Genomic DNA, 11159 nt, shown 5'->3' with positions numbered 1-11159 from the left:
TTCTCCTCATTGGCCCACACTAGATCTCTTCTGTTATCCTAACGCAGATTAAAATAAATCGTTTTTTGTACAACATTTTGAGTGTGTCCAAATACTTGACACTACAAAATCTGGATTATCTCCAATTACACGAGTTATTTTCATATTATTTTTTAACATCTCACCAAAGATGAAGAAGAATATGGGTGTCAAAAAAAATACGTTTTTTTTTACTTAGAAGAAACCAAAATCCACTCAATGATCTATAAACCCCTTTAATTATAAGCATGGTAGATAATAAATGCCTTTAAAAAACCTAACCAATATCAGGAAAGGTTGGATGGAACGGATGAAAACTAACTACATAATCAAGGATCACGTTAAAATCAGAAAAGAATAGATGGATGGAAGGTTAACTAACTGATCAATCATCACGCCAAAATCAGAAAAAGGTGGATGGAAACTAACTAACCAACCATCACGCCAAAATCAGAAAAGGATTAATGGTTAACTGAGTGATCAACAGTCACGCCAAAAGAGAGAACATAACGTCACATCACTCTGCCTGTTCTTGCAAACACTTTTCGCCTTTTCCACGTTCATCCTCTCCTCACCTCCCAGCAACGCGTACAAATCATCAATGATACACTTTATGGAAAGGTGCATTACATCCATTATATCCAAAACATCAAACGAAATCTCACACATACCTCTTTTGGCCAAAGGAACTTGAATATAATGCAATAAAATTGATAAGTATATTCTTAAACATAGTTGTCAATGATTCTGATTGATTTCAATACGTAAATAAAACATATATATAAAAAATATATTGTTTCTTCTGCTCTGTGTGTCATGTCAGGTCCCCCTAACGTCGACTATCACTTGAGAGTTATTGTTCTCGTCTTAGGCCTAGGCCTTAGACTAGACCTAAATAGTGCCTCAGACCTAAAACGTTTCTGATCCCCGTCCAATCTCGTGAGATCTGTCTTCTGCCCACACCTCGTTGACCTATATCGTTTATATATTGTTAAAAGTGTCACAGCTAGTCTATATTGGAATATTACTCATATCATTTATGCCCAGCCTTACTTGCTCTTGATAGCCAAGGCAGCAGCGCTCTCCTTGGCAGCTGCCACCTTCTGCTGCTGTAGAGCCGCCCTCCTGGCCGCCTCGGCCTCCAGCTGGGCGCGCCTCACGCCCTCGGCCGCGGCCTGGGCGGCCGCCACCGCAGCCCCCGCGTCAGGGTGTGGCCAGCCGGGGGCGCTCCAGGGGGCCCCTGCTGTCCAGGGTGCTGGGGACCAGGCAGACGGGGACCAGGGAGACGACCAAGAAGAATCTGGAAAACGAAAATACAAGATTGTTAAACCATTCTTCATTGCTTCGACAAGAGTCACAAGGGTAATAAGGAATAAGACGGAGAAGAGAAACCATTCTAGTATTGAGATTTTTTCTGGCCTTTGTATGCTGGAGGAAGATCCCCACACGATGGACCGATCAAATTAAGGCAGCAGCATGCACCTCAGTGGTTGGAGCGCTACGTCAAGAGATAACTGGAGAGAAGTCATTGCTTCTGCAAGGGTCACAACCCTCAGCAATGAGGAATAAGACGGAGAAGAAGTATGCTGTTCTTGTTACCGATATTCGCGAAGACCTGCAGGAGCTGGTGTCAAAGGTGTTTAATGTGTGCAAGAAAAGTGATTTCCTGATGAATGTTAGCAAACCCAAAACCATGGTAGATGATTTCGTATATTTGGGAAGTATTTCTTCTAGGGATGGAAAGATTGATAAAGATATAGAAAGGAGAGTGAATGCTGGAAACCGAGTGAATGGTGCATTGAATTCAGTTTAAGTAAATAAAAACATTTCAGCGAAAGCCAAACTGGCAGTGTTGCATAATACGAGTACGTATATTTATAGATAATTATTTTTTTAATTTTTTTTTTTATTTATTTATTCCATAGATACATATATTTTTATATTTTTTTTTACTATATGTATTACGGCTCTTTAGGCATGGCCTGTGTTGACCCGAAATACTTACATGTTAATACAATTTTTTTTAAATTATTAGATTATATACATTATTTACAATAGAAACAATAACAATTTACGGTATAGAGGTTTTATAATAAAATAATTACACCTGGACTTTAATTAATTCAATATATTATTTATTGATTCGGCATTAACTTTGTGGAATGACATGATTATTTTATTAAAATTAAACACTTGAATAATCCACTTTAATGAGTTTTAATTTGTACCAGAAGATGAAAACATCTGTCGTTTTCGAAACTAGTCCTAAATAAAAATAAAACTCATTAAAGTGGTTAATTCAAGTGTTTAATTTTAATATAATTAATTAATTAATTCACTTTCTACCTTGTCCCTTCCAACGAGAAGCAACCAACGACGGACACTGTTCTTAAAGACATGATCACTGCTAGAATTCTTAATGGTTAAGGGCAGCAAATTAAATATCTTATTAATATTATATAATAAATAACTCATAAAGAACTTACCAGGAACCGAGGAGATCAAAGCTGTGGGAAGACTCCAGCCTGTGGTGTCTCCCAAGATAGATCTCTTCTGTACATTATCCCCTGATACACAGGAGACTGCCAGTGACAGGAGAGCAAAACGAATCACCTGGAAAAATTTGAAATAATGATATAATTAATAATAGAATCAGGCAATCGCCATGGATTTTCCTTGAAAGATATCCAGAGGAAGACCAAAAAGTAAGGATGCGAGCAATCAACAAGTAACAACATTTTAGTTTATTCCTTTTGCAATATATTGTAGTCATACAGGAAAAAGTGACCAAGTGCATTTTTTACAAACACGTGATCATTGACTATTTGATATCTTACTAGCTTAATATTGCCCTGAAAAACATCCCAAAGGATTTTAAACTTGGAAGTATAATATATTGACTTGGTAAATATGACTAACTGCATTGATGTTTATTTTGTTGCCAAGCAAAAGCGACTTAAATGGCCCTCCCGAACATTTTACGTTATGGTCATTTTCTCCTGTACGACTACGATATGTACCTACATATTATGTTCTACTTCTAACCCTTATCCGCACCCGATGGTGCACAGGGCAGTGCATCGTATTGACACAGTGTTATCTCGATCGTTACTTACAGGGTAATATTAAATAAACATAAGTGTGTAAAATCAGCATAGTCGCTAAACACACTAACCATTACACCACGGAAGCGGATAATCACATAAGTTACTCATATCAATTTAGTGCATATTGTTTATTAACCCTTGACAAGTAAAAATGTATCTTTATTTTTTTAAATAATATCACAGCTTTCCACAACTTCCTTTTCACGGAAAAAAATTGGTTTTAATTTAAAAATTGGTAGCTAAACACATGCTTTGTTTTTCTCGTTTCTCTTTGTGTATTTTTGTAGCTTAAATTATTGTTATGTTACAACTAATTGTAAGATTTAAATGATCATTTAGTAATTAATATCGATGTATAACTTATCGAAAAAAAAGTATATGAATCGACATTTTTTGCACAGCCCTAAAAGAATCCTCGTAACATACTGTCCAAAATATATCTGATCCGGTATTTCTCGCCAGAGTTCCGAAAGCCGATATATCGAATTTTGGTAACCAAAGGGTTAATCAAATTATGAAATAACTCAAGGTTTTTTACACCTTTAAACGATTGTGCTATAATGCTTAATGTTGTGTATATATCCGGATCTAATGGCAGAATTTCATAAAACCATCGTAGGTGAAACAGCTAGCACAAAATTTCAAAAAAGTCCAAAAGTTAAATTCCATCACCCATAAAATAAAACAACTTACGAATTTCAAAGCCATTTTTCCAATCTGAGGTCTGTTGAAGAAAGATAAACTTCTTCAGATGCTGTGAGACTGATATCTCCAGTTGAAGAACTGACTTTATATACCGGAGCAGAACATCATAATCCTTTATTCCAGTAAGTTAAGAAAGGCGCAGCAATACGTAGTAATTGCAGGGCTTAATCGATCAACCCAGTGGTCCTTAAACTTGTCAGCAGAGTCCACAACTATTGTCTGTTTTAACAGATGCTTTTCTTTAAAAAAAATTCAAACCCTTATCTGCACCCCAATGGTACATAGGGCACTGCATTATATAAACACAGTGTTATCTTGATCGTTAACACATGAAGGAAAGGTGATCAGCCCTCCGCTTCAGGTACCAGTCCAGGGTAATATTGAATAAATATTAGATTGAAAAAATCACTTTCATTTATTTGACCCCCCCTGGGAATCAAACCCGGGACCTCCAGAATGGTAGCCGACCGTGCTGCCCATTACACTACGGAGGCGGACAAAAATTTCTTAAATTTAGTACTGTAAATTTTTCACTTCAAGTGAATTCGACTCCGATTATCCTGACTAGTGATTTAACCATGCCCAAGTATTTTAAATGGTTGATCGTATCAAGTTTTTTTCAAGAAATTAGAATTTCAAAAGATCTTCCAAACGACCAGTGTTTTATACTGTAAATAATTTAGTTCAATACATAAATAATTCAAAAGATAAAGATGATATTTTGATATATAGTTAACCAGGCAATAAAAATGGATCTAATTTATATTTGAAGCATTAACTATGTGATTTTCCATTTTATAATTAAAATGAAACAATGTTTTAAAATCACAATAAATATTTTATTATAACTTAATTATAATGTCTACCGGTTTCGAAGCTAACCGCTTCCTTATCAAGACTGATTAATACTAATCTACTACTATTACTACTACTACTAGTATTAATCAGTCTTGATAAAGAAGCGGTTAGCTTCGAAACCGGTAGACATTATAATTAAGTTATAATAACAAAATTATAGTGATTTTAAAACAAAGTTACATTTTGATTATAGAAATGGATCTTCCTCGAAAGTTATCTAGAGGAAGACCAAAAAATTCATGGATGCTGCAGAAAGATAACATGATTCGAAGGCATGGCCTAGGTGACGTTGTCCAGCACAGAAGGACCTATAACCTGAGGATGAGGAGAGCTGACCTCGGCAGTCTACGAATACAATAAGCTGGGATGTAGCGAAGAAGACGAAGAAAGATGAGATTTTGACTAAATCATGAATTTTTAAACTTTCATGCGAAGATTGTTCAGCGTTGTTTATAGGTAAAACGCGACACTTGAATATTACAATAAAAGAACACATGAGATGCCTAAATAATCATAATTATTCCAAATTAGCTGAACATATCGTAGTCGTACAGGAGAAAGTGACCAAATAACAAGACGTAAAATGTTCAGGAGGGCCATTTAAGTCACTTTTGCTTGGCAAGAAAATAAACATCAATGCAGTTGGTCATTTTTAACACGACATTATATTATACTTCCAAGTTTAAAATCCTTTGGGATTTGTTTCAGGGCAATATTAAGCTAGTAAGATATCAAATAGTCAATGATCACGTTTTTTAAAAAATGCTCTTGGTCACTTTCTCCTGTATGACTACGATATGTGTATTGAATATAAGCATTCTTTTAATTTTGGAAATGGCATTGAAATATTGCATTCTTTTAAAAAATATATTCATTATATAATTTAGAGATTTTAGATATTAAAAAAATGATAAAACAAAAGTTAAATCAATTGAATTTCAGTAACAGTCCTATTTTAAATATTTTTCTTTTCCTATTCCTATAAATAACAGTAATATAAACCCCTCTCACTCCAAAACCTAATTTAATTACCCATGCCTTAAACCCGCCCACTCACCTAACTATGAATATTTCAATGCTTTAGAATTAGTACACGTTTAACCCTGATGATGACAAGAAGCCGTCTTGTCGAAGCCGGTTGAAGAAAAAATGTACCAATAAAAAAGTGGTGAAAAACAATTTTTTTAAGACTCTTTTTTCAAATTTTAATGTGTTTTTCTCTCTGTAATCTTGAGGGCGTTCAGTCGCGCACATTTCGCTCACTCCTTTCAAGAACGTCACAAATCAAAAAACTTGATTTTTCAGGAGAACGTTTTTAAAGTTTAAAAATATAACACGCGCCTATCTAAGCGCCTAAATCTAAGCGCCCTTGAGGTATTTTTTTACGAAAATGGCGCTATATAAGTTATCTAATTTTATTATTATTTATTATTAACACAATGTATGAAAAATAAATATCGAGCCACTTAATGAACTTTTTACTGTGCAACATATATTTTTAGGTAAAACCTGAAGGTTTTTACTCCATTTGAAAAATATTTAGTTTATTTAAAAAAAAATAAACAATACCTTTACTTCAAAATGCAAAAACAACATTTTCCGTCCGGTGGCGGGTAAATATTAAGTTGAAAAAATGGCTATTTTGCTGGGATATAGTACATTTTTTGGGCATTCCGAAAACATGCACAACTGAAAATTGACGATTTTGACGTTCATTTATGACGTTCTTGAAAGGAGTGAGAGATTTGTGTATGCAGTTTGACGACCACTGGGCTGACCCAACCTGTTTAGTTTTACGTTATCTCTAACTATTGGTTAACGCTGGGTTTTCTGTACGTTTCGTTTCCAGTTCAGGATTAAACCAGTGCATCTGAAATGGGTAGAAACATAGACCTTTCTCGTTGGTTTTTAAACCCTGTATACTTTCTTTTGATCGGTATACTTATAATTATAAAGCATCAAGTCATATTACATCTTAGATTACGTTTGTTTTAAAATTGTAATCTGCTACCTTTCCCTTAGTTTTTATTAAGTAACTTATCCCTTTCACGTGATATTATACTATATTTTTGTATTCGTCGTTTAATGTTGCTACTCCACCTATAAGGTTGGCAATCATCAAGTATAGATTTTTCCTTTATTATATAAGTGAAAATACAAAAAAAAAAACAGTTCTTTAAGTAATCGCTCAATCAAAGTATTAATTACAAGAAAAAAATTGAATCATACTCTATATCATAGTCATACAGGAGAAAGTGACCAAGTGCATTGTTTTACAAAAACGCGATCATTGACTATTTGATATTTTACTAGCTCAGTATTGCCCTGAAAAATTCCCAAAGAATTTTAAACTTGGAAGTATAATATATTGACTTAACTTGATATATTAACTGCTTTGATGTTTATTTTTTTGCCAAGCAAAAGTGACTTAAATGGCCCTCCTGAACATTTTACGTTTTGGTAGTTGGTCACTTTCTCCTGTACGACTACGATATATATATATATATATATATATATATATATATATATATATATATATATATATATATATATATATATATATATATATATATATATATATATATATATATATATTTATCTGCCTCCGTAGTGTAATGGTCAGCGCGCTCGGCTACCGTACTGGAGGTCCCGAGTTCGATTCCCAGGGAGGGTAAAATAAATATGAGTGATTTTTTCACTCTAATATTTCACTGCTGATCACCTTTCCTTCATGTGTTGATGATCAAGATAACACTGCGTTTATATGATGCTGTGACCTATGCACCATCAGGGTGCGGATAAGGGTTTGAATGAATGAATATATTGTATATATATATATATATATACATATATATATATATATATATATATATATATATGTATATATATGTATATATATATATATATATATATATATATATATATATATATATATATATATATATATATATATATACATATATATATATTTATATATATATATATATATATATATATATATATATATTTATATAAATAAACATATATATTTATATTTTTAAAAATAAAAATAAAACCCTTATCCGCACCCCAATGGTGCATAGGGCACTGCATCATATAAACACAGTGTTATCTTGATCATTAACACATGAAGGAAAGGTAGCCAGTCCTCCGCTTCAGGTACAAGTCCAGGGTGATATTGAATAAATATTAGAGTGAAAAAATTGCTTATATATATCCCCCCCTGGGAATCCAATCCGGGACCTCCAGTACGGTAGCCCAGCGTGCTGACCATTACACTGCGGAGGATGACATACTCTATATTTACATACATATGTATATATTTAGGGCTTTTTTAAAAACAAAAAAAGGTATTGGTACCCACTTCATGTCAAGCTTTTTATATTAAAAAAATACACTCAAATAAATATTCATTTCAATATTCCACTGTGATCGACCTCCAGGATATACATATATGTCTATGTATGGTAAACAGTATGGAGAAGTCGGTAATGTTTCTACTCCGCAACACTTATACTCTAATGAAGCGGTCCTCAAACTTTTAGTCGAAGGATCCCTTTTGAAGCACTAAACTGTGCACTAAAAGTACACAATGGAGTTGTGGTTTTAACCCAACTGCGTTGTGTACTTTTATTAATTAATTTTTTGGTATGGAAGTAAAGCACGAAGTTGGCAAAAGAAGGATGAAAGCAGATAAAATGTATATTATTTCGAGAAATAAAAATACTTTGTGTTTTGATCCTTATACTTATACTTACTTATAGTCTTTAATTAAACCCTGAAGAGGGCAACAGGTTGTTGCCGAAACTAGTTGGTTAATAAAAATGTGAGTGGATCAAAACACAAAGTATTTTTATTTCTCGAAATAATATATCAATATGATCCACAAAGTTAATGCTTTCAATATTCAAAGCGTAGATAGAATGCGTTGGAAATGCGATCACTCAGTACGGCAAAACGATGTATGATAGATGCTCGAATGGCGATATAAGGAAAGAATTCAAGCATTATCGATAATTATGAAAGGTGTGTCGAGATGCTTTAGGCATGTGAATCGCATGAGTTAAGAAAGAACATCGAAACAAATTTATGGGGCGAATGTGCTTGGTAATAGAAACAAACGAAGACCGAATAAAACTTGGCATGATCCAGTATTTCAAATAGTGGTCAGGTCAAGAGTTGGATCAATCGGCGGATATGTATGGGGAGATGCAGTAATTTAGAAGAAGCGAAGATTGTTTTTCAAAGACAGATTCGTGTGACGTTCTATTCTCTCCGCCTACCCCTGTGGGTTTGCGGCGTGACGGTTACTGATTTTTTTTCAAAACATATTACATACATAAGTCATATGTACATATTATACAATATTCCCGATGAGTAATTTCTATTTCTCATTTTGGGACATGGGATTAAGGTTAACAAGACTGGAACACAAATAATAAAGAAACAAAAAAGATTTTTTTTAAATAATCAAAACTAATACTAATTACATGGTGAAATATATAAACTGTTTGTCTCGGTCGAGGCCTCACAGACGCCTTGCGGAGCCCCAGGACTCCGCCGAGCACAATTTGAGAACCACTGCTCCAATATAATGGATCATAATGCGTAATTTCATATTTTCAATGGCATAGAAAAACATTCGCAGATTTTTAATTACTTATAATAATGTATACAGTAATCGGGATATAATAAAATGGAATTAGCACATGACGAATGCATTTCAAGCATAAAGCATGACTGAAAATGGAGCGAATTTTTGCCTGTTATATCGCTCACTCCTTTCAACAATGTTATATATCAAAAATCGTTAATTTTCAGTTGTGCATGTTTTCGGAATGTCCAGAAAATGAACTATATCCCAGCAAAAGCGGCATATTTTTAACTTAATATTTACCCGCTACAGGGCAGAAAGTGTTGTTTTTGCATTTTGAAGAAAATGTATTGTGTAATTATTTTTATAAATAAATTAAATATTTTTCAAATGGAGAAAAAACCTTCAGGTTTTACCTAAAAAGATCTGTTGCACAGTAAAAAGTTCAATAAGTGGCTTGATATTTATTTTTTAAACATAGTGTTTTAATTTTAAACGTTTAAAACGTTCTCCTGAAAAATCAAGTATTTTGATTTATGGCGTTCTTGAAAGGAGTGAGCGATATATCAAAAATCGTTAATTTTCAGTTGTGCATGTTTTCGGAATTTCCAGAAAATGAACTATATCCCAGCAAAAGCGGCATATTTTTAACTTAATATTTACCCGCTACAGGGCAGAAAGTGTTGTTTTTGCATTTTGAAGAAAAGGTATTGTTTATTTTTTTTTTAAATATACAAAATATTTTTCAAATGGAGAAAAAACGTCTTACCTAAAAAGATCTGTTGCACAGCAAAAAGTTCAGTAAGTTGCTTGATATTTATTTTCAATACATTGTATTATATTTTTAAACTTTAAAAACGATCTCGTGAAAAATCAAGTTTTTTGATTTATGACGTTATTGAAAGGAGTGAGCGATTTTAAGTATCGAATAGAGGCCATTGTTCGTAAGCATGCATTCACGTGTAAATAAATTGGAATGACTTAAAAAAACAACCTTCGTGGTGTGATGGTTAGTGTGTTTAGCTACCGTTCTGAAGGTCCCGTGTTCGATTCCCAGGAGAGATCAAAATAAATATTCGTGATATGTCACTCTAATTTGTTTGGAAAGGATTGGTACCTGAGGCGTGGGAGTGATCACCATGCCTTCATATAAATAACTTTTAAGATAATTCTGCATCAAAACGATGCAGTGCCCTATGCACCATTGGGCGCTGACAAGGGTTACTTATTTTAACTTATAAAAATGCACGGTAGCTCCGTCATACGATGACGTATGTCTTCTTTGGTGCATAGGGCACTGCATCGTACTGACGCAGTGTTATCTTGATCGTTACTTACACGAAGTTGAGGTGACCACTCCTGCGCTTACCAGTCCAGGATAATATTAAATAAATATTAGAGTTGAAATTCAATAATATTTATTTTCCCCGTCTGGGAATTAAACCTGCGATCTCCAGCACGGTAGCTAAACCCGCCAACCATTACACTACGGAGGCGGACATAAATCGGCTGTCCAAATTTAAAACACAGTAAGGGACATTTTTTTTGTAGTACTTTTTTTTGCATTTTTGGACTAAGTAGATTCTACTCAGTCCAAAATGCAAAAAAAAAACCTACTACAAAAAAATGTCCCTTACTGTATTTTGAGTTTGGACAGCCGAAATGGCGGACGAATATGTACGAATTATCTAAATCACACCATACCTAATTATGTTTAAAATTACATACAAAGCATACAATTAGTTACGCCAAAAAACCTTTTTTCAACTGAGCGTATTTAAAATGTAGGTATATTGGTTTTCCCATATTTTTTGCATAACCTATAACTCATACGCCCTATAAATAATGTCGTATATGCAATTTATTTACTAATTGAT

Source organism: Brachycentrus maculatus, unplaced genomic scaffold (assembly GCF_059751285.1).
Source record: "Brachycentrus maculatus isolate JH-2025_06_01 unplaced genomic scaffold, ASM5975128v1 h1tg000310l, whole genome shotgun sequence".
NCBI lineage: Eukaryota > Metazoa > Arthropoda > Insecta > Trichoptera > Brachycentridae > Brachycentrus > Brachycentrus maculatus.
This window is presented reverse-complemented; position numbering follows the sequence as displayed.